The sequence below is a fragment of the Sinocyclocheilus grahami genome, unplaced genomic scaffold (genome assembly GCF_001515645.1).
Source record: "Sinocyclocheilus grahami isolate Dianchi unplaced genomic scaffold, SAMN03320097.WGS_v1.1 scaffold162.1, whole genome shotgun sequence".
Classification (NCBI taxonomy): Eukaryota; Metazoa; Chordata; class Actinopteri; order Cypriniformes; family Cyprinidae; genus Sinocyclocheilus; species Sinocyclocheilus grahami.
The window spans coordinates 978,310-1,004,665 of NW_015505341.1; the positions used below are offsets into that span (position 1 = coordinate 978,310).

General features: G+C 37.8%; 1 pseudogene; it reads right to left on the reverse strand.

Moving 5' to 3' along the window:
* LOC107593019 (ATP-binding cassette sub-family B member 6, mitochondrial-like) overlaps positions 1-26,096 on the reverse strand; it is a 61,720-nt pseudogene extending 35,624 nt beyond the window's left edge.
* Positions 26,097-26,356: the final 260 nt, after the last annotated feature.

The window sequence follows — 26,356 nt, forward strand, 5'->3', positions numbered from 1 at the left end:
GCAACAGAGAAAAGGAATGGTACAAAGACATGTTGCAGGCCGAACTCAAAACTACTTCATCCATATGAGCACCAACTATTTAAAATTAAATTTATACACTAAGAAAGGAAATACTGTGAAATATTATTACAATTGGAAATAACAGTTTTTTTATTCTAATATAATTTAAAATGAAATTTATTCCTGCAATGGTAAAGCTATTCATTTGAAATATAAATATTTTGTGACATTTTAAATGTTTTCATTGTCACATTTAATTTAAAGCACCTTTGCTGTATAGAAGTGTTATACAAAACAAAATCTTACAGACCTCAAACTTTTGACCGGTAGCGTAAGTCAAATAACTTATGCAAACCACACAACAGGTAAAAATCTAAACTAAAGGACGTCTTCTCAAAGGGTGTTCTCATAAACACATACACGCTTGAATGTAACATACAGAAATGAACCTTCCTCTTGATGACAGAAACAGCATTTAAGAGTGAGCAGCACTGTCTGTCAAGATGAATGACGTACATGTGGCCAGTCAGCTGTCAGTGCGTGGTGTCTGTGTTGCTCTGCTCCCATCACTTACAAGATCAATGAGGCCAAGCGGCACCCCACTCCATCCCTCCCTAAAACACGCTGGCAAACAACTTGAATTTTCTACCATCAAAAGCCACTTGTAATTCCTTTGAAAATAAACAATTTACAACCCTTGAAAGTTTCTTATCCAAAACCGTTTTTAACAAACCTTTCATGTTAGTCATTATTAGCATACTACAAACTTTTCCATGCTCCCTGCCTTGCCCCCAACTACATTATTTGTTCTCTCCATCTTGTTTGCATTTGAACCATTTGTTTTACGAGTCAGGAAACTCAGAGAGACGGAATGCACTTGTGCATTTATTTCAGTGACAAGATTCATAAAGCAACACTCATTCAGCTGTAAAGACGATGAGAAATAGCTCTGATATTTCTGAGTCATACTTTCCCCTCGTTGTCTGACAGGATGGATTCCCATCTCACGTGCAGCTCTCACAACACGAGGGCATCAAATGCTGCATGGAGAATGTGGAATCAGTGACCAACACCAGAAAGAAAACAGCCATGGGATTCATATTTTGATCTATTATTTGTGCCAAAGCGTTTACCTGAGAAATATCTATATCTATATATATATAGTCCTGCTCCCACCCAAAAAAAGGCCATATGAAAAGGTCTATGATTTCTCAGCCCAGGTCGAATTTCTGTTGTCATATGCTATTTTTACAATTCCCACACACACACAACACATCAGATAGCACTTTGTTGCATTTGTCGCAAAAGGCACAAGAAATGTGTTTTCCATTGCTGTTGCATACAATTGGAAAACATTGAGAATATCCAACCCTGCAAAAGACTTGTTTAGTGAATTTTATTTTCATTTACCGTTCAGTCTTTCTGATTTCCACAACTCTATTAAAATGGTTTTGGGGCAAAAAAAGCACTTTTTAGTCCTTTACGTTAAACAATTTTTCTGTTCAGGCTGCAGTCGCCTTTATAAACATTGACTATCATAGTAACGACGCAAACTTGGTTCACTATGCGTGAGACTTCAGCAGTAAACATTTTGTCAAGTGTTCTTGTTGCAACACCTGACCTAACGACTCCTTTCACAATGAACGACATAAACCCCACATCAAATCTGAATGTTCAGAGTGAGTTGCATTAAGAAAAATGAGATTTTAAACAGATTTCAAAGCACCTAAAAAAAAACAACATTGATTTTTGAGGCCTGACTGAAGAAGTCCCAAGAGTCAAAGAGTGCATCTCAGTCTAATAAATATTTCGCATTCATGGATAGTAATGTAATTTCACGCAACATACTTCATATAGTGCAATACTTGGTGAAAGATCAATTCATTTGCCAGCTCATGCTTTAGGAGTCCAAATGTTTCAGTGAGTTTAATGAGTTCGATCTGGCCAGTATTGAGAGGGATGAGATGCTGAACTGATGACAGCTGCTCTATAAAAGTAAATCTCCCCTCATGCCTGTACTGTGAGAAAGCGCTCACTCCCTATGAGTGTACTGGCACGCTGACCTACCTCATGCTTCCTGCTGTGCTCCAAACACATTAACGCAGCAGGAATGTGTGGCCATCGTGTGCAAGTGTGAAAGCAGTCGCTTGAACGCTGGGTTGCGGTTCTCATAGATTTGACATGATACTGGAGAGGCTGTGAATGCATGTGTAGGAGCGGATGAGAGAGATACAACTATTTACTTGTCCTCCCTTTCCATCTCCTCTTCTCTCTGCCAGCACAGCTTGTCAGCAGTGCTTCCTCCATTTAAATGACAAACCACAGCATCCATCTCTCAGCCAATCGATTATCTCAACTCTCTCAAGAGGAGAAATACATAGGAGGTTGCATAAACCATGAATTGAACTATGATTGAGGTACTGTGTCTCTATTAAAGCACCAAAACAAAAGAAAAAAAAAATATATATATGTGCATCTTATTATAAACAAATATTCCAGTTTTTTTTAATTTTTAAAGATTTGCTTAATATATGCGTGGGAGCTAAGCCATGCTACATAGGTCTGTGAGCAAAGGTAACTACCTTCTGTCCTGGATCAGACCAGCAGTCCAAGAATCTAGCAGCTCTGAGCAGAGACCAGCGCTGTGCAAGAGGCCACCGTCTCCCTCAGGACACTCGAGTAAAAGCAGCTAACAGCTACTTGTTCATTATTTACGTTTCTCTCACTGATTAATTCACAGGGGGCAGGTTTACTTGGAAATAAGAGGGAATAGTAATTCATATTCCTAGAACCTTGTCATGTGTAATTGATGTTATATGATCTATGGTTGCATCTTACATCACTGGTGTCACTGCATTGTAGTTAACAGTGTGACAGTATGGTCTGGTATAACATCACCTCAAACAGGCTATTGTTACACACTGCTCTATGCTGTACAATCACTGAGCATGTGTATTCCCATGGCTTTTCAGAGAGGTCTCTTCTCTCTGCCAGCACAGCTTGTCAGCAGTGCTTCCTCCATTTAAATGACAAACCACAGCATCCATCTCTCAGCCAATCGATTATCTCAACTCTATCAAGAGGAGAAATACATAGGAGGTTGCATAAACCATGAATTGAACTATGATTGAGGTACTGTGTCTCTATTAAAGCACCAAAACAAAAGAAAAAAAATATATATATGTGCATCTTATTATAAACAAATATTCCAGTTTTTTTACATTTTTAAAGATTTGCTTAATATATGCGTGGGAGCTAAGCCATGCTACATAGGTCTGTGAGCAAAGGTAACTACCTTCTGTCCTGGATCAGACCAGCAGTCCAAGAATCTAGCAGCTCTGAGCAGAGACCAGCGCTGTGCAAGAGGCCACCGTCTCCCTCAGGACACTCGAGTAAAAGCAGCTAACAGCTACTTGTTCATTATTTACGTTTCTCTCACTGATTAATTCACAGGGGGCAGGTTTACTTGGAAATAAGAGGGAATAGTAATTCATATTCCTAGAACCTTGTCATGTGTAATTGATGTTATATGATCTATGGTTGCATCTTACATCACTGGTGTCACTGCATTGTAGTTAACAGTGTGACAGTATGGTCTGGTATAACATCACCTCAAACAGGCTATTGTTACACACTGCTCTATGCTGTACAATCACTGAGCATGTGTATTCCCATGGCTTTTCAGAGAGGTAAACTGAACAGTCACGTTTTTGTGAGAAAAGAGCATTTAAGTCTCATAGATTTAGAAGATATAAAAGTTTCACACTGTGCTTGAAAAGACTTAGCCTACAGTATATATGCACGACACCAATAACAACATTATTCATTATCAATGCTACTACAGAAATATAAAGAGTACTTTGACATTAAATTGAGACTAAAACTCATGGACAATCTCTTCTTAAGCAGACTGTCTGATGTAAGCTCGGTGGGAAATTCATTTTTCACATTTTAATGCAAGCTCTTCGTCCTCTTCAGTCAGTCAGACACACCAGCCCTGTCACTATTCAAACCCTACATTAGAGGTTTTCAACCTTGGGGTCAGCAGACATGCAGGTGGGGTTGAGAGAGATATCTGGTATAATCTTAAAATGTTTTTTTATAGCTGCAGTCTAGACCTATAAAATATGCAGCTTCTCTTATGCATAAAATGATGTTCACTTTAAAAACAGGAAGAGGAATATAAGCGACAGTGTGACCTGTGACGCAAAGGTGAATTTATAGATTATAGATTAATTTTACAATGTCTTTCTCAGGGTTTCTGCAATTCCAATAGATCTCCAATACTTTATTCCTTTTACAAAAACAAACAAACAAAAAAACCTTAAGGCTTGAATAGCTCTGCTCGAAACACTAGAACATGGAAATAACTTTTTACTGTACCTTCTAATCACATGTTCTTCTTAAACTGTTCTTTAAATTAAATAAATTTTCATAAACCACTGACAGATATTTGTTCATTTTATGCATAAACTAACTTAATTTTGGTCAATTTCTCAGAAAACAAGACTTCATATCTTAATTTTGCATCTGAAGTAAATGCATCTTGATTTAAGGATTGTACTTGAATACACTACTCAGTATAAGTTTTCTTTTTTTTTCTTTGTTGCAGTGCATGCAACTTAATGCCATGCCTTTGAATTTAAGACTCTCTGCTCTGATTGAATACCTTTAAATTGTGGAAGGTTGAATTAAGACCTTTTAAAATATTTTTAAGACTTTTTAAGAATGATAAACTTTTGGAAGCTTGAAAATGTTAATTACATTAAATTTCAATACATGGACAAAAATTATGAGAATATTCCTAATATCTTCATTTGTGTTTTAAAGATGAACAGAAGTCTTTTGGGCTTGGAATGTTAACTAATGCTAAATTTGAACTATTCTTCTAACCTTAAATCCAAGAATTTCTCTAAAATCTTACAGATTCTGCTTTGGTAATTTTATAAAATTTTCTATAGAAAATTAGAAGCTTTCTAATTATATAGAAGCTTTACCATCTGATCATAAAAATGCCTCTGTTGTAATGTTTCCTGACCTTAGAGATGTCCCTGCACGTCATAAAACGGAAAAGCAAGCGGATGACGGTGCTTTTTCCTGATCCGGACGAACCAACCTGTTAAATAAGACATTAGCATGGGTAAACGTCTTGCACCTTTACACACTTTCTTATTCTAGACGTTTTAGTTTTAGCACACTATATTCACAAATGAACAATTCAGACGTTACTTTACCAGTGCAACTGTCTGACCAGGCATCACTGTAAATGAGACTTCACTGAGAATTTCTTTCCTGTAGACAAAAAAACAGGAAATAAACATTCAAAGACGCTAACTCAAAAACATATAGATGTCAAAACCACTGTTTCTCAGTACCGAGCTGATACATCACCAACAAAAAAGTTCTTATCAAACATGTCCCCTCAATGACATTAGCATGACTCACCCAGCAGTGTAGCTAAAGCACACGTTCTGGAAATCAACCCTTCCTTCTGTGAACAACAGGTCTTCCGCATTCACATCATCCTTGACCTACAGCAGAAGGGAATCTGGAAATTATAAAGCCAAAATTACAATTTTGGCATCCATCACAGGACACACGTTGACAAGCAGGGCACTGGGCTGACAGTGAATTAAGCAAACCTGAAGAATGCATTAAAACTGAAACCATGGCAAAAATACTGTGGCCTCTTTCTGGTCAAGTTCAAGAATCAGTTTGCAAATTAGCTCCAACTGCTTTTGCAAATTTATAAAAAGAAATGTGAAGATCAAATAAGGGTTTTAGAAAGATTATTTGCATATGAATCGAATCTAAAGGGACTGGGAGTGTCAAGGAATGACCGGCTGTTGGTTGTGTGACTTTGGGGAGAGGGTTCCCAAAGGACGGGGGTAACTTGAGTCAGTGCAGGAGGTCATGACAATAAATCAACAAGACCAATGCTGGCATGCCCAGAGGTGCCACAATGTGACTTCTAGGAATTGACTAGTCAAGTACTTGTTCTGTACAAACCTGCTGACTAGTAAAAGTAGTATTTGAAAGCAATTTAAATTTAACTTGACAACAAAATGACCCACTCACCTCTCTTTCCTCTGTTAGCAGATCAAACATGCTCTCCATGTCAACAAATGCACTTTGGATCATTCTGAGAAACAAACAGAAATGTTTGGTAATTGCCAAAATGGTAAATATATGAGCAAGAAAATAAAATTCAGATGCTGGATTCACAAAGCCTTCTTAAAAGTGAAATTCGGATGAACGTCTATGTTATTCTTCAATAAAGTTATGAATATTTTGTATTTTCAAAACATTTCCTAAAAATGTTGTTAAATCTTTTAAAACAAAATTTGAGAAGAATTTGAATTTGTGAAAAGAATGTTCTTCTCCATGTCAACAAATGCACTTTGGATCATTCTGAGAAACAAACAGAAATGTTTGGTAATTGCCAAAATGGTAAATATATGAGCAAGAAAATAAATAAATGAAAATTAAAATTCAGATGCTGGATTCACAAAGCCTTCTTAAAAGTGAAATTCTGATGAACGTCTATTTTATTCTTCAATAAAGTTATGAATATTTTGTATTTTCAAAACATTTCCTAAAAATGTTGTTAAATCTTTTAAAACAAAATTTGAGAAGAATTTGAATTTGTGAAAAGAATGTTCTTAAAAATCACCGCAAATAACTTCCTAAAGTTAGTATAACCTCCAACTTATCTTAAATCCCCAAAGATAAGAATTTTAATGAATGTACTTTAAAAAAAAATATATATATAAAATACTAAGCATTACAACAGAACACTAGCTATATCTTACTAGGGATAAGCACACATACAGGCGTTTTAGATCAAGCTGATCAGCAAGTCTTCAGCAAGAACTGCTGTTCAAGCAAATAATACCATGTTCTTAAGAAAACATTTGAGTTTTTCAGTTTTTCAAGAATTGCACTAAGGAACAATCTTACAAACGTAGAATTTATTCATAACTTTTTTTGTTAAGAAGATTTGTGAATCCGGCCCCAGGTATTCCTTTTCTAATCTCACCTATAATATGTACCAAACCAGTTGAGTGGAGTGTAGAGCTGGACAATGTAGGTTCCAAAGAGAACATAGTCACCAACCTATTATAACAACAGAGCATGAACAACAAAAATTATGCTCAAGACCAATAAAAACTAGATTTCCAAATAGTATGAGCAGTGATTACTGTACTTTAAACTTGTCCACTGTAACATAGTATGCACAAAGCAAGGACCCCGGCCAACAGCCCCAATCCAATAATCAGGTTCTGGATTTGGTTCAGGAGAGCCAGGGAAGCATTGGTCTTCCATTCACATGCCTGACCAGAAAGAGAATCCAACTCAGCATCTCTCCACTCAACAGCTTATAAAGTCCAAGTATCTAAGTGATTGCCATTACCTGATATTTCAGGATAGCATCCTCAAAGTGGCTGACTTCAAAACCCTCTGAATTATAGTACTTCATTTGAACACAGAGACAAATTTTGTAATATTTCAATGCTAATACTGTTAACAACACTCCATGGCCAACCGAGGGCAACTTTGCTATGGCATTTGGTCACTTACGGTTTCAAAGTTGAGAAGTGAATCCACTGCTTTTGACTTGGCAATGTTGTCCTGTCTGTGTGTTCATTTCCCGCCTGTACTTGGTCCTCCATTCAGTGATGATGATGGTGAGAGCTGAAAACAAATGCCAAATTGAACTAGACATGAAAATGTGCCTGTTGACTGTCATATCCTATAAAACATGCAGTAACAATTTAAAAATTATGACTTTGCAACATTATTGAGAACACTTCCGTGTACTGATATACACTACCCTTCAAAAAGTTTGGGATAAGTAAGATTTATTAATTTAATTTGTAGTGTTTAAAAGCATCCTTACAATATCACTTTGAATGTCAACCCTCACCTACCCCTCCTCCCTGTAAGAACTTAAGGAGGACGTAAACACAGACTGTGATGGCCAGGGTTCTCCAGCTCTCCTTCGCTGAAAGCTGGTTCACTAGAATATTATAATGGCAAAAATACAGAGAACATGTGAATGCATCAACTTGTGCTGGCTCAACTGGCAAATGTTATTGCTTTGTGACAGGATTTGCTCAAATGATCCTTCAGAAATCATTCTAGTAGGCGGATTTGGTGCTTATTTCTTATTAATGTCAATTAATGTCAGGTGTGCTGCTTAATATTTTTGTGGAAACCATGGTATCTTTTTTCATGATTCTTTAATAAAATAAAAAGCTCAAAAGAAATCTCTACAAACATTCTAAATGTTTTTAGCCAAAACAAAAAACAACCTTACTGACCCCAAACTTTTAAACAGTAAGATTTTTGCTTAACTATCCCTTTAATTGCATGTACATCCCCAAGGCTCTGCGAAGGAGGCACAAACTGAGAATGCATTTCACTGCTGTGTTTTCCTATTAATGAGTGTGTGCAGAGCATCTTCCCTTTAATCACACATAGACAATAAACTTTAACATCCTGAGTCATGCATAACTACGTTACTTCAGTTCAATATACCAAAATTTAACAGCTTCCCAAGACTGGGAAATCCACAACAACAACAGGGGGAAAAAAGCCAAAAGGATGAAGTCTGAGCCAGGATCCACAGCATAGTGTATCTAAAGAGTGAACACATTGGTCTGTCCTGGGAGCTGAGAAAGATCCTCAATCAGATTCATTTACATTCATGGCCGTTTTGATTGTGCACTTGGAATCAAATGAGGAAAGAAAAGGTGGAGGGTTGCAAAAAAAGAAGAAACGAAATCAAAACAATACAAGAAAATGGCAAAAGCAAAAACTCTCTTCCTCTATTTTCAGCTGGGGGCGTAGAAATGGATGGTGAGAGAGCTGATTTTTATCCATGGCATGGGGGCAGAGAGAGCTGCGGACAAAAAGGCCCTTGTACCAGCGTGTTAACTCGGCTAAAAGTCCCTAATGCCCCCTAATCGTGACTGGCAGGGTTGGTGACCTCCCCTATTACCCCTCTCAATCTCACTCTGCCACACAAAAGCTCACTCTTCTCCCAGGATGGCTTTCATGTGCCTCCAAATGCAAAGCTGTTACTCTTCTCTGATAATGAAGCACATACACACACACCACCAACTTCAGGAAGAGATCAAATGAACAACGTACACTTAAAGAACGAGGATGATAAGAGAGAGAGAGTAAATAAATGAATCGAAACTGGGAATTTCAAAAATGGGGGTGAAAGTAAGAAAAAAAAGAGGCAGAGATTGAAGGGTGGAAACAAAGTCTTGAGCCACAGAAGAGTTTAGCATAGTTGGGTTTTGTCCCACATTTCCTTTGTAAAAGTTTGATACTTCTTGGCTTATGTGAACCAAAGGCTTTGACTTCTCTGAGAGGTTTTGGGGGCTGCTCACCCATCCAGCTGGCCCACAACAACAAGGGGCAGAGAAAACTGGCAAGGGAGGGGCAATCCGACTTCACAAGCATAAGAAATCTCCCGCGTACATGCTTGACTTGTTTCAAAACTTCCTTTACATATAGCTGTTTATCAACAAATATTCTTCATCACCATGTTTTTAGATATTTTAGGTTATGTAAATCTGTTTCAAACCAATTAAAGGGCCTAAGCACAACTGCATGCATTTTTAATTATTGGAAACAAATTAAATAATTTAATCCGTGACAAAAAAACAAACAAACAAAAACAGCATGTTGAGCAGCAAATGTTGAAAGCTGCTGTCCTCTACTGGTCATGTATGGTAATGCAAATCATTTGACTATTTTATGCTGTGGAGAATTAAGTTTTTATGTTTTATTCACTTATTTTTATTAAGGGGCCAGATTTTAGTCTTTTAAAGGGATAGTTCACCCTTTCAGTTGCTGGTCCCCATTGACTTCCATAGTATGGAAAAAAATACTATGCAAGTCAATGGGGACCAGCAACTGAAGGTGAACTATCCCTTTACATTATTTTCAGGGGCATTTTCTTTTACCTTTAAGAAGAGTTTTTTTCTCTTCCACATAACAAAACAGTATTTAATTTATTTTATGTTAAATCATTCAACTGAACCAACTGCCTATTTTATTTTTTATTTGTTTGCTAGAACCCATTTTCTAGAAATTTCTAGCATTTTTCGAGAACACATTTTCAGTAACTGGCTGGACTCTTTATTTGCTAATTCAGATATGTACTGTATATCACAGAGCAGGACCTACGTATGTAAATACTGTACATATTGTACATAGTTATAGAGTACGTTTTATTTTGTAGAGTTTATAGTTTGTAAAGTAAGTTTTATTTTCTAACGCAAATTTTCATCACATTGCTGTGTGATTTTTAGGATGTTTTTGGTGATTGTCAGTGTTTTTTATCGCTTCACTATGTGGTTGTCGGGATGTTTTTGGGGGTTTCCTGTGTATTGACTTGTGTTTGCCAAGGTTTTCTGAATGGTTGTTTGTGTGTTGCGTTGTGGTTGTTGGACTCCTCGGTTTGGTTTTTCATGTGTCGCTATGTGGTTGTTAGGATGTTTTGAGTGGCTGGCTGACTTAGGTTGTTTTAAACAGTTGAGTAGGTAGGTTAGGGTCCCTCACACAGTTTGCAGCTTGACGTGCTGTGAGGGCTTGTGTGCATCAGTGATGCTGAGAGCTACACCACTGGTTCTTCACAGCTACTGTAAGGTCACCCAGAGTGGACAGGTCTCAGCTGAGATGCCAGACGAAGACAAACCATCTGATTCTGGACAGCAGCAGATTGACCTGATGTTCCTGGCAGAAGATCACAGTCTTGTGTTTACGGGTAAGTTGAATAGACAAACAGTATATAATAGTTGTCAATTAAAGTTAGTAAATTATTTTGCTGTGAAACTAAGGAATATGAAATCTGAAATGTATTGCTTTCAATTAATTGGATGTGTTTTCAGAGTTCAGAGTTTCAGTTTTCAGAGTTAATCAACATTAATCACAGATTTTGAAAGTATTGAAATTTACATTTCTTCTGTTCTTGTCAAAACAAAATATGTAACTTTTTTTTAAACAAAGCCTTACTAAAAGTAAACTAAAAATTAAACATACTGAAAAAAACCTATAAAATATAGTAAAAAAAACTAAAATTAAACTGAAATAATAATTCACAACATAAAAACTAAACATCATCAGAAGCTCAAAACTATAATAACACTTTGTTGTGGGTTGCCAGAGCGTTGTTAGGTGGTGAGAAAAAAAAAAAAAAAAAAAAAACTTATTCAAATTTTCTGATGATGTATTAGTATATCTTATGTGTTAATATAACTTTATGCATTATGAAAAAAGGCAAGACATCATTCTGATTGGCCTTATATGGATTGTTCACCCAAAAATAAAAATTATGTCATCATTTAATCAACCTGTTGTTCCAAACCTGTATGAATTATTTTCCTTCTGCTGAACACAAAAGAAGATATTTTGAAGAATGTGTTTAACCGAACTAGCTGATGGATCCATTAACTTCCATAGGAAGCTATAGAAGTCAATGAAAACCAGTTTTCATTGTATAACATACAAACTGTTATATATCATAATTTCTGTTCAGAAGAAGAAAGACATTCATACAGGTTTGAAACGACGTGGGGATGAGTAAATGACAGAATTTTCACATAACAGCACCACTTACCTGTCAATACTGATGTCAACAGCTGCTACAGAAAACAGCCATCTAGAACAGAGAAGACACTTTAGACATGACTGGACTGGACTGGAGACTCAACACAACAGACAAAAACAGTATCAATTCATAACACTGGCCTACTTGACAATTATTGCCCATGACATTCAAAATAACCAACATATTGAGAATCTCTATTATCACTGTCTTGGTCAATAAATTATTTCAATCACAATCTCAACTTGCTCTTAGAAAACATCCTGAAAACATCAGCCTGTGGTCAGTGAATGTAACAGTGATACTTGCAGCTCCACGCTTATTTCATAGTGTGTATCGCCCCCTTGTGGATAAATGTTATTAATACAGCTAAAGCTTTAGTGGCCTCCTGGGTATTCTACACTTATTTACATTTTTATTTTTTTATTTCAGCATATATTTTGCTTAATTTATTTAGTTGAATAACATAGAATGACTTGATACAAACATCTGACAATAATATTATCTGTAACCTGAATGTGATAGAAAGTAATAGTTCAATTATAAACAGCTGAGAAGCAGTGAACGCTTTAAGCAGCTTTAAGGCAAGTCTCCAAGGTTAGCCACAAAAAAGCATAACACTTCAGTACACAGAGAAGAAGATGAAAGGCCTTGGAAAGGACATCAATGGAGGAGAGGTTTCATTACACTGAATAAACTGCTTTTGTGGGAAAACAGCTGAGGCCTATCATTTAATGAATCAACAGCATATTGCTTATCTTCAACATGTTTGCCATCAAACATTCATTTTGAATTAGTCTATTTTTAGAGTTTACACAGAAAATGTTTTTGCGACAGGTAGGTTTCACAGCACTTCTCATTCTTTCAGTGGTATCCGAAACAGTGATTAACTGTCACACAACAATATTCAATGACGTCAATCAAGAAACATGTGATTCAAGTTGGTTGATATGCTTTCTCCAATGGTATCTCCAAAAATAAGACCATCTCTGAGTATGATGTTCATGCTTATGCGAGGAATCCATTGGAACTGGTGGTGGAGAACATGTGAGCTGTTCATATTATGGCACTAGGCTTCGTAGGCCCACTCCATGGTTTTAAATGGTGTTTAAAGCCAGTGCATGCTTAATTTAGGTGGTAGATGCTTAATTTAGCACCTAAAGAGTTAAAGTTAACTATTGACCAGGCTGCATTGCGAAAAAGCATTGTGCCATCATTCATTCCAATCAAAATTGAATGTGCCACCTGTCTTGATTTGGACCTGGATTAAGTAGAGGAGGCAAGAAGTAGAAGCCTTGTGGACAGTGTCTGGCTACTTATCCGGATTTATAGAGAACTTTAAATAGAATAGAACTTTGAATTGAATTTTTACCATAAAGCACTGACACTCCAGGCCACCGAAGAGTGCAGGTAATTAAAAAGCCAGTAGGGGACTCATCAAGCGATGGGTCAGGCCAGGGCTTTGACAGTAGTAGTCTGAAGGCATATGCAGCTGAACCTTTCCAAGATGGCAGACAACGACCGACTGTCTTTCTTGGACGATTATGTGTGTCCAGATGTTTTTTTAATTCTCTTTATAAAACAGTGTCTTGTTGGAATACTCAACTAAATACTCAAAGATGCCAACAGCATTCAGATATCACATGAATATGGATAAATGACTCTGTTGGTGTGTTTTAGTGTGTTTGTCATTGAGAGCTCACAAAAGAGGATGAAACCAGAAGGAGCGTGAAAAGTTGGGAGATGGTCAGTCAATCTTGAATTATACTGTAATCATAATGAATAAGGAGATTCTTTTCAGCTTTGTCTCTTTTTATAAAAGCAGTTTAAGGCCTATTTCTATTTTTGTGCGCTATTTCAATCCTCGCTCTTTCTTTTCCCACATGGGAGGAAGGAGAAAAGAAGAGCAGCTGCCTTTCCCAAGCCAAACAAAAGAAGGGGGAAACAGAGGGGGGGAAAAAAGAAAAACAGCGTTCGTGTGTGGGTGTCGAGGGTGAGGATGAGTGGAGGGTAGCGGGAGAAGAAATCTGATCATTTCCAGTCCACAATGGTCTGGTTTCTATGACAGGACAGTTACAGATCTGTTTTATCTTATCATGGCATTGTGTGTGTGGTAATGGCCGTCTGCCTGTCAACTGGTCATTATGAAGGCTTTTGTCCCGTTGAGCGAGTGTGTGCTGTCCATCAGGCAGCTAATTTCGCTCCACTCTTTGTTGTGCGCTCCAGTTCTTATTGCTTTGCCTAGCGGGAAAGCGTGGATCCTGTCTCTCTCCAGTGATTTCCCTCTTTGTAATCCATCTGAACCAGCAAATTGCAATTTTAGGGAGAAGGGAGGGTGAAAAAAGGAGGTAAAAATCAATTTAATCCTAGGGAGTCCGGTGGGGAGAATGACTTGAGCCACCCAGAGAAATGATTGGTATTTTTGAATCTGAGCAGGACACAAAAGGGGATCAGGTTTATTCAATCTCAATCACTCCATCTATTCCAAAATCATTTTATTCTCCTTCGCCATCACATCTACTGTATATATATCTTTAATTCTCACCTCAGCCGTAGTCATTGGCACAATAGAGTCTTCCATGGACTGTTTTTAAATTATTCAGATGTCTAACAACATACTGTATATGGTCATTTGATTAATGTATTAAAGCAGTGGTTCTCAATCTGTGGCACATGAAGTGGTATGCATCATGATTCTAGAAATTAACAATACAATTTAGTGTTTTAGGTTCGTGTTTTGTGGGTTTATTTTCTAATTTCTGACCTTTATTCATTTTACATTTTATTTGCGCATGGAAGTCTCTAATGCATAGACCACATTCCTACAATTGCAAAGCCAGATGTGAATATGTGTTGAAAGTACTGTTCTGTTCACTGAAAAGAAAGCAGGCGACTTAGATTGAGGTGACTGAAAAGTGGGAAGAAATATGGCATCATTTAAAAATGTTGGTCGATATCAATAAGCAAATAATTATTTTCACATTATGGCCACTAACCGATAAATGCCCAATGTTAAAATTCTATAATATTTTGTCAAAAAAAAAAATAAAAGTAAAAATAGTACACTAAAAACGAAAATCAATCACTTTAAATGCTACAAGTTAATGCAGGTATTGTAATATTTATAATGTTCAGAATATGCTATTATGAAAAATGTATACTTTTCAGATCTGCTGAAGATTAGACTTAATGGTGTTATTAGACTAATATTATTATTAGTGTTGTAAAAGATGAATTTATTAGATGTGAAAAAGGTAAATATAAATAAATACAATACAATATAATATCAACTGACACACACACACGCACACACACAAACACACACACTCAAACAAAAAACTACTTTAATATTGGCTGATAATTGATATGGTAAAATAACCATATCATTTGGTTTATTAAATGTTACTTGGCTTAAAAAGTTTGAGAACCACTGTTAGAGAATGTATGACAGCTAAATTGTCATACTTAAAGGTGACTCACCAATACAAGGTGTTCCATGGTTATGGCATGTCATAATTACCATAAAGATGACAACCAAAACGTTCTACTCAGAGCTGTTGATGTTCTTGGAATGGTATGGCTTCAATTTGTTTATGTGTTTCTGTTGCAACACTATTAATGCTAAAATTAATCAGTGTAATCAATGTAATCAATCAACAAAAGCACAATAAAATAAGTAACTATACAAATGTCTTATAAATACAGGTATAGTTTATTTAGCGGTAAATTAGATAATTTTTCAACTCTGTGCTGTAGCTACATTAAACTGTATTATATATGTTTAATATTACAGAAATATTATGAGATAACTTCTTAACTCCATTTTGTGTTTCTGCATGACGTTTCAGCAATCAGGTGGTACAAGCTAGATATCTGAAAAAATTGTTCTACGAGGATGTGAATGCTTTTTGCAAGTCCGAATCTCATAATCCTGGTAATTTCCACATGGCGTGAATGCACCTATGCTCCTTTGAGAAGATGGACATGCGATAGAAGTGTTTGTGGTCTTATAACAGCAGGATGGAAGAATGTGTGTGTGTACAGCCTTGATCCAGACAGAGCTTCGCATTGGGGAGTCCTGCTGGAGCATTTGTGGTTTCAAGAAGCAAAAAGCCAGAATCTGACCCCGCCTCTCAGAAAGGCCGCTCTCTAAACAACCTAAGACGTTGAGCTCTGCATGATGTCCAATGATCAATAAACCCAGCCAGAAAAAGTGAAAGCATCCCTGTCTGCCCTGGTGCCTTGTCTTTTATTTGCCTTTGTGGTCTAACCGAAACAGACATGAACATGAAGTCTGGCAAGATCAAATCCATATTCCCTCACATGAAGAAAACGGTCAGCTCAGATGTTTGTTCTCCATTTCCGCTGCTACACATACACCTAACCTCACATCCTCTCCCTGCAGAAAAAGTAGTCTGTCAGAGATAACACAGAACACACTCCTGACACTCATTCAGAGTTCACCAGCGCTGTACACAGGACTGGATACGATCTCATCACATCTTGTGGTGTGGCCGAACACAATGGGCCTTAATCATAATGAATAAGGAGATTCTTTTCAGCTTTGTCTCTTTTTATAAAAGCAGTTTAAGGCCTATTTCTATTTTTGTGCGCTATTTCAATCCTCGCTCTTTCTTTTCCCACATGGGAGGAAGGAGAAAAGAAGAGCAGCTGCCTTTCCCAAGCCAAACAAAAGAAGGGGGAAACAGAGGGGGGGAAAAAAGAAAAACAGCGTTCGTGTGTGGGTGTCGAGGGTGAGGATGAGTGGAGGGTAGCGGGAGAAGAAATCTGATCATTTCCAGTCCACAATGGTCTGGTTTCTATGACAGGACAGTTACACATCTTGTGGTGTGGCCGAACACAATGGGCCTTACTGTCAGGAGTCTGTAATCCGTCCTACACGTCCCTGTGCAATTCAAGCAGATAAGATATCTTCTTATTAACACATTCAATTTAGACTGCCTCAGAATGGAGAAAGGAAATACATCTATCGCAGTCAAATGGCCATTCGGTCGTGATTGCAATCGTACATCTGCAGTGCGAATGTCAATGTATAGACAGAAAACGTTAGAATGGATGTCCAATCTCAGATCACATTAGGTGATAAAAAGTAAACCACCTTCACAAGAGTTGTTAAAAAGGTCGTTCACTGGACCAAGAGCATTTTTTCTGGAAGTAGATGTTAGCCATTCTGAAAAAGATCTCTATTAATGTCATGCTTTAGTTTTGTAGACTAACAGGCCAAGACCTTTGAGAAGTAAAGTGTAAAAAAAAAAAAATGTTGTAAATAAAACAGATTATTGGAGTGCTTTACAATATAATACTATAAAAGTCTTTCTACTTCAAAATTTCAAGATCGACGTAATGTGTTACTGCCATTTCTTTAATTATTTGAGCAATTTACTAGTGAAAATTGTTTCTACACCATTTCCCCCCCGGTGTATTGTATACATTAAGAAGTTTGGGGTTGGAAAAATGTTTTTGAAAGACTCTTATGCTCACCAAATCTGCATTTATTTGATGAAAATACAGTAATAAACAGTAATATTGGGAAATATTATTACAATTAAAAATAGTTAAAATAATTAAAATTGATATAGAAATAAAACATCTATTTTAATATATTTTTAAATGTAATTTATTCCTGGGATGCAAAGCTGAATTTTCAGCATCATTACTCCAGTCTTCAGTGTCACATGAATCTTAATATTTTTGTGGAAAGCATGACACTTCAAATTAATGCATCCTTCCTAAAAAAAAAAAAAAAAGACCCCAAACATCTGAACAGCAGTGCGCACAGACTTTCTCTAACAATATTAATCAGGAGGCTGTTTGCAATTTTTTTCCAGATACTGCCAAGAGCAGATGTTCACTCATTAAGGTATCAGCCACTAGGGGACAGTCTAAGTCTGTGGATGATTGGAGGACTGTATGTGTTTGAAATTCAGGGTGTGAGCTGAGGAAAATGTCAAGCGTTCTCTTAGAACATATTCATTCATGAAATTATACTTGATTCAGGATTACTTTAACGACAAAGGAAAAAAACTCTGCTGCTGATATTAACCATAGCATCTTTAAAACAATTAGTGTTTGTAGAGAGAAAATAGCTGATTACAGCCATAACGACTGTTTGCGAAACAAATGCTTCTCAGAGGAGCTGGAGACAGAAGAATGCTTGGAGGTAATTAATGGAAAGAAAGCATCCAAATTAGCTCTATACTCATTCAACATGAGTGTGTGTTTGATCCCAAGTGAGCCATCTGACACCCTTCAGACCTCCGCCTAAGTTAAGGCCAGAAACTTTTGTAACAAAGGCAGAAAACAACCATCTGGGTGCCAGGAGAACAGAGGAGATGGTGGAGGAGCACTGTTATGTGTGTGTTTATTTGTAAGGGTCTTTCAATCCAATTAATGATTTATTATGGCTATAGACAGTGGCTAAGATTGGGAGCTTTTTCAATCACCAATGGGCTGAGCACTTCTCCCAGAGAAACTCATGCATTATATTGACTCTTTCTCTCATCACGCATCTGTTCTTCTGGTAGAGCAGATCATTTTCAAATGAGATCAACAATGAAGAAGAGAAAAGGAAAACAATAAAAGTGCAGTCACATTTACTGTTGCTCAGCAAATTTTCACGGGTGAAATCCACATGATCAGGAGTTTTGGGTGAGAGCAGAAAATATTTGACCAGCAGATTTCGCAACAGGTTCAAATTGGTAACATGGATATGCAGAAAGCTGCCTTGGTTTGAAAGTGACTTCTGTGTGAGCTTTGCTTTATACACTGCCACACTATTGCCAAAGAACCTTTTTTTTTTTGCCTGCAAACTTTCACTAATGTGACCGCACTTTAAAGATACAGCAGTTAAAAGCAGTCACACTAGACTGAGCAATTCTGCAGACACTGCAACGGTCTTGATATTACAAAACGCTCTTGAGGGACGCATTTCTTAGAAACATACATTCAACATACAACAAACAATAATAAATCAAAAATGTAAAAATATAAAATCTACTCAATTTTCCTGCAACGTTGCAAACCAGCAGCTTTAAAGTTTTTTTTAAAAAATTCAACTAAGAGGTCATACCGTCTTCTATTGGTCACACTTCACATGATTCACTGAAAAAAATCACTCGTAGGATTTACTTCATAAAGTCTTTATAATAATTTTAACACATTTTAAGTATATTTTACTGCTGCCGCTCTGTACAATTTACCTGTTATTGTCTAGTAAAATCTACTCACCTAAGTTAAGTAAATTTAACAAAGAAAACAAGTAACTTTAACCTGGCCAGTAAAAGATTGAGTAATTTTTACTTAGACAAACCTTACTTAGGTTTTACAAATACTTTGATTTTACTCAATATAGCACAGAATTCAACCATGCTTTTAAAGTGTATATGTTGTACTCAGAAACATCTAAGCAATTAATACAATAGATATCATGTAGACTCACCCGGGACTTCAATACTTGGTACACAATACACAATGACAGTAACATTCTGTGGATCGTTGTTGAGTATGAATGTCTTTTTGTGTAGAAAATGAACTCCAGATGTAACAAAATCGCAAGTTACTAAAATCTAACAACAAAAACAATGATAAAACAGTGTAAATACAGCTGGAAAACAGCAAAAAAAAAATCAACCTTATTAATTATTCATGCCCCAGTGCATGATGGAAACACCAGTATCAGAAAAGTTGAGTAGGTTTTACTTAATTTTACAAAGTTGATATTTACGCTTTCATTTCGACAAGTTTCGATTAATAAGCTCGTATTAATCGGCGTGGATCGAGACAAGGCTGAAATGTCCTAATTTTGTGTGTGGGCCTGAGGGTGTTCAACCATATCAACGCATCTTTGGCGTGATCCAGGCAGTATTGGTGGGTCGTTCACCATTATTACCGGGGGGCCAGTCAATTGTGCTGCAGAAATCTGTCCGTTACTGTTTTGCTGCTGCAAGGCGATTCGTCAGTGGGTATCCTGCTGGGCTACAGAGAGATTCGTGGGCTTCCCTCAAGTGCACCTGTGTGTGTGTTTAAGATGTACGCAACCACTACCGTGATTCAACAGTCACGTGGTTGTGTGTGTTGGGATTAGTTGCTATTGTATTCATTATTTTATTTATTGAATTGTATTCATTTGTAGTTTATTTTGTTAATTTCTTTATTGAGTGAATTGGGGCGTGGGTTGTTTATTTTGTGTGTGGGTGATTTATTAGGTATAATTCACACATTTGGTTTGAATATGTGTATTTTAAGATTTTTGTTTGAATTGAAGTATTTTTTTTTTTGTAATTTCTTTTTTCTTTGTTTTGTTTTGTTCTCCCAAGCACTGAGTTATCCAATGGGATATTGATATTGCTGGTAAGGTACACTCTTAAAAATAAAGGTGCTTCAAAAGGTTCTTCAAGCGATGCCATAGAAGAACCATTTTTGGTTCCACAAAGAACCATTCAGTCAAAGGTTCTTTAAAGAACCATCTCTTTCTTACCTTTTTATAATCTGAAGAACCTTTTTTCGCCCCAAAGAAACTTTTGTGAAACAGAAAGGTTCTTCAGATGTTAAAGGTTCTTTATGGAACCATTTAGACTAAAAGGTTCATCTATGGCATCGTGAAGCACCTTTATTTTTAAGAGTGTATGATGCTGTAGGTGGCCACTGCATAGTATCAGGAATTGTTATGTGATTGTTACTGCCATTGTGATTTGTGTATTTTTAGAAGTGTTGTTTATGTCTTTTGTATGTACTTATTTTTAAAGTGTTGAAGAAGTGTCCAATAAAGATTGTTCTGCACACGACTCTGCTTGTTTCTTCCATTTGCTTGGAAGGCCCGTAGTTGGGGGGGATTTACAACATATTCTCTAACTGAATTTGAACTGTCCCCTGTTCATACTAGTTATACACTCTACTAACCACCATGTTTCAAAAACCAGGTTGCCCATTTCAAGCTGGTATGACAGACTTGTAGCTGGTTTGTTCCTGGTTCAAGATGGTCTACTAGTTCAGCCAGTTATTATCAAAACCAAGTTGGATTTTCCAACAGGGATGGGAATTCTTCTATGTAATTTGTGTAAGCAGAGTACCATGTAAATACCATAGTGCATGAATATGGTAATCATTTAGTATGGCATTACTGTCAAGATGAAAGTGCACTGGAGTGGAAATAATGCGTTTGGGGTCAGACGCTCCTGTGAGTAAATGAGTGTATTATTTACCGGTTTAAAATCAGGCAGAAATCCATCTCTCTGGTAATTGAGCTCTTTTTTTCATGCTCACAGATTAACCGGGCACATTATTTACAGTAGAGGTAACACGCCACACTGAAAAGAAGCTCAGTGCTTCATTTCCACATGAACTGCCTGCGCTTTCCCACAGGACAGACTCTAGAAGCCGCTTCATTCAGTGTCACCGGTACGTCAGGTTTGACCACAGGCTGGACTCTGAGGAGCAGACACCGTACCTTTCAAACGCCATAGCGAGCCTCCAGCTGCTACCACGGCAACCCCGCGCAGCTCCCTGTCAGTCTGCGTGAGGGACAGCCGATCCCCCTGCGCCACGCTAATTGGCAGTACCCGCGTGCTGTTTGCTGCTGGTGCGCGCCCTTCCTGCTCTTCAGTGCTGGCACTCCACCTGCCAAGATGACGACGCTATTGAATCCCCCCTGTTAATAACAACAATGCAATACACAGTAGGCTAACTCACCCGTATTTCCCCATCTAGTTTATTTGTTTATTTATTCATGGACATTTTTGAAATATCTGCGATTTTGGAAGTCCAAGGTGACATTTGAGGTGAAATATGTCGATATCCATAACTTTACCATGACAATCCTGAGACAGATTGGCCCTTTGAGCTTCATGTCAGTCTTCTTCATTACTCTCTGTACTGAATTTTCTCACATAGGGACAGTGCTGTTATGTGCAGCAGATGTCTGGGCATAATTTTGGTTAAAACCAGGGAAATGGGTTTTAATATAGTGACGTGTCAGAAGTACACATATTTGTACCCAAATATCTGTTCAAGCCTCAGTAGTATTCAAAAGTTTGGGGTCAGTTTTTTTATGTATATGTATTATTTAAAATATTTTTTCCTACTTTGAATAAAACACAAATAGGTCTATATTTGTGTGGCTTAAAGTGAATGATGTCAGGGTGGTGTATGAAATTGTAAAAAAAACAAAAACAATTGTCTAATTAAAAGGCAATTTTCTATTTTGTTTTTTAAAAATGTTTTTGTAGTTGTAGTTTTTTGTAGTTTTAATTTGTGTTTAAAAGTAGGTTTTGTAAAGAAATTATTATTTTTATTTACTAAGGACACATTAAACTGATTAAAAGTGACAGTAAAGATGTGTATAATGTTATTAAAAAAATTATATTTCAAATATATGGTGTTCTTTTGAACTTTGTATTCATCAAAGAATCCTGAACCAAATCACAGTTTCCAGAAAAATATTAAGCAGCACGACTATTTTCAACTGTGATAATGTTTCTTGAGCAGCAAACCAGTATATTAGAATGATTTCTAAAGGATCATGTGACACTGAAGACTGGAGTAATGACTTCTTGAGACTTGAAGACTCCTTTCAAAAACATGTGGGGGGGGGGGGGGGGGAATCTTACCGACCCCGAACTTTTAAATAGCAGTGTCCATTGATTCACAACATAGGGAACTAGGAAGCGGAATGAGAAACAGCATCAGAATTCATGTCCTTCAACAATCCCACAGGAAACAGACTCAGTTGTGTCTGTGTCTTCCTGTTCTGACTCACTCATTCCCAGCAGGTAATACAAAAAGCAAAAGGAAGTTATACACCTAAAGTTTGATCACCAGAGCTTTTTTGCTCAATTAGAACAGGCAGGCAGGCCTATCTTTAGATCAGAGAGCCTGCAGAGAGGATAATCCTACAGTGCTTGTATGATGGTCATGTCTCTCAGCACCTGTAAGCCTACAGCTGCGTTTGAGCCACAAAAACAGACAAACTTCGCATGAGACAGACATGATTTCATTCAGACTTAACTGCCATTCTGGTGCTAACAGCAGGACAGTGGCTGTGATGACTAGATGCTGACGTTTCTATTGTGTTAAAGATAGTTCCCAGCATGCTGCTGCTTTGGAGACAAGCGTTCGCCATTCTTCTTTTATCTGTGTTTGGCTCGTTCGCATCCTCCTTGAGCATACTGCTAACAAATTTGGGTAACACTTTATTTCGATAGTCCACTTTAGACATTCTATTAACAGTATGTAACTTTGTAATTACATGTCAACTAGCAGTTAGTAGAGTATTAGTAGACTGTCTGCTTAATATCTTCTAACACTTTCTTTGTCAGCTTATTCTACTAAACCTAAACCTACTGTAGCGTCTGGAACACTCCAACACACAATATATATTTTGTTAGCTAGATTTCACAAATACTTTGTAACCCCCCAGGACGCCGAACAAGACCCTGGTCTCATGGTAACCCGATACATTTACAACCTTGTGGAATGCGAGCCGGCTCTCATTCTGCTTTCTCCAGAAACAAAGGGACACAAATGCACAGGAGAAATGGACTTTTCTACTAATTAATTCATAGGAAAACCTTCTTTGAATGAACACCCATTTTCTTCAGGCCATTGTGTATATTATTGCTGTGTTGTATTTAATCTGTTGTATTATAGACTATTTTTATTCATGCTTACGATAAACCACTCATTCATATAAGTAACTATTTCATGTCTAGTATCTATGAATTCGCCTTCTTATGATCGAAACAAGTGTGTATATTATATGCTGATACCTATGCAACATATTGATGTTCTAAGAATCGGTACTAATTTGTGCCTCAACACTCCAGCGAATTACATATGCAAAATACCATGCTTACAGACAAAGACTCATAAAAATCCTCAGTATTTCCAACCTCCCGCTTGGGATTTCAGCCTTCCTCATTGGACGAACCCATCTTGAGAGCCGTGAATCTCTGCAGGCTTTAAAAGGCCACACTCCATGTGACCCGCCCCTGTTCGGTGGTTCAGTGAGATGCTAAGATGAAGATGTGAGAAACGCTCCAGGATACCAAAGCTCGTGCCAGGCTCCGGCCTAGTCCTTTTCATTCATCAAGTGATTCTGACTCAAACTAGCTCTTTCTCATCAACCAACTTCAGCAAGATCTTGGGGCCTTAAGATTGCATCAGGAATCTTTTTCAGACATACGCAAGTATCAAACTTAGTCGATTTAATTGATGCATTAAGTATCAGTTACACCTTTCTACAAGGTGTGTTTGAACTCAGAATCTGACATATCCCTGAAGGCTTTGATCTGTTGAATATACATGCAAAGTGTTCCATAAAATCCATTCTTTATGCCTCTTTCTATGCTGAGTTAAACTTTAACCCTTTCCTATACCAACTGTATGTGTGTGTGTGTGTATGTGTATGTTAGACCGGCTTAATGTGTTTATGTAGTATGTTAGACTAGTTTAAGTGTTTATGTAGTTAATAAAACCTTACTTGTATCACACTTGACGTGTTCATTGTTTACTCATAACCGGAGTCAATAATCATGCAGATTTACGTTACAAACTTATAGAATTGTACAGTAAGAAAGTTATTTCCCTTAACCAGGAAATTAACGTTCTAGATTTCTTACGATTTTTCAATTTGCCCTAAAAACAGCTGAAAAGCACTGAAGTGTTTTGGCTCCGAGCAGAGGGTTCTTGCATTACACAGATCCAGGATGAGCTCCCCACATATACATCCAAATCCTATCAGTATGAGGGAAAAAATCTAAAAGTGCTCTCAGATCAATGTACAACAAAAGGACAGCTTCTACCCACACCGTGCTTTTTTCTGGTTTACTCTTCAACTGTGACAAAGTGGTTACCAGCTTCTGTTTCCATAACAACCGTTACTGAGTGTTGATTACCTAAAAGTCACAGAGATGAGAGGAGCTACAGCCTTTTTGCAGGTCATTTGATGTGACAATTCAACAGTTTAGAGTAGGTGACACAGCTAATAACACCCCTAGAGATCTGATGGACTTTATCGTGCATCTATGAGGAGGTTCATCATAGTGCAACACCAATTTTCCCATCATTTGTCCCAAACTCAAACAATGTGAATCTCTCCTGGAATTTTTAAATAAGCCATATTTGCAATGCCTTTTGGTGGCTCGCACTGCAATTCATCCCCTAAAGATATTACTGTAATATAACTGTATAAAAGAGAGAACTTTTCGTCTTGAGACCATCAAAATGAATTGTGGGTGATATTATAGTCTGTCACCTCCGGCCAGGGTTACTTATAAAAAAGCTGACACCATGCTTGGCCGCAAATGAGATTTAAGTGCACTAAAAATGAAAGAAGACTGAGAGGAATATGACAGACTGAGTACAATCCCTCCTGTCTACTTGCCTTTCTTTAGGCAAGGATAAACCGGCTTTAACCATATCCATATTCTATAATAAAGCCACCTGACTGCAGTGAGGAAGGCAGATCTTTAACCTCTTCTCTTTCTCTGTAATATAATTTTTCCTGAGGTGCACAGCATGTAGTCAAAAACTATGATTAATTTTAAATTACGTAAGACCCCCATGGACATGCTTATTGACCTGTCTCACGTCTACATACACTTTCGGTGAACTTTCTCGGAATTGATCGTGAAATGAAAAGCAGGATTTTTGCTAAGAGAGAAATTTTTAGCTGAATACGTCATGGGTAACGTACAAATAAAGAGTGCAAGCTTTATTTTTATTTAACGGGTCATACATTTTCCCAGGACACAATTCTTCACAGTTCCATAGTATGCTTCTCCTATAGAATATGCAGGAAATTAGGAAAAATAAGTCTATTTGTTTAACTGTTAGTTCTTACATGGCTGACCGTCCGGAGTCACGTCACGTCACGGCTGACCGTCCAGAGTCACGTCACGTCACAGCTGACCGTCCAGAGTCACGTCACGTCACAGCTGATCTACCAGGGCCTCGCCATGTGTTGTCTAATTTTCCAGAGTCACGTCTTGTCGCGGTTGTCGTACCGCAGCCCTTCACAGTCTTGTCTATCACGAAATATCAGAGATTGACATCAAACATCGAAGATCCACTGCTGGTGTCAGCACGCACAGCTGGTATTCCCAAACCTACTCACCCTAGCCCATTTGTCCCTAAATTGATTCCTCTGTCTGCCGCGTTTCCCATAATGGGAGTCACTTTATGGTGTATTTGGGTACACCACCGCTGAGACTCTAGAGGCGGTGGCACCTGCTATGACATCTCCAGAGGTGGCAGCTGATGCTGCAGAACCTCCCGAGGTTGCGGTGCTCTCTGCTGTGTCCCCAGAGGCGATGATGCCTGCTGCAGTTTCTCCAGAGGTGGCAGCACATGCTGCAGAACCTCTTGAGGAGGCGGCACTCACTTCAGCTCCTTGCGCGGTGGTGGCACCCAGTGATGCACCACCATCTTTGCCCGGACTGGCCACGGAGGCCATTTTTTAACCCTTGTTTTGCCCCGATCCAGCCGCAGAGGCTGCCAGTGACCTCTCGTTCTGTCCTGAATCGGCCAATGAGGCCGCCTGTGAACTCTTGCTCTGTCCTGAACTGTCCAAGGAGGCTGATTGTGAACTATTGCCCTGTCTCAACCTAGCTGCAGAGGCTGCCTGTGAACTCTTATCCTGTTCTGACCCGGCCATGGAGGCTGACCCAGCTGAAGAAGCTGATTTTAGACTCTCAGCCTTATCTGTCACAGCCG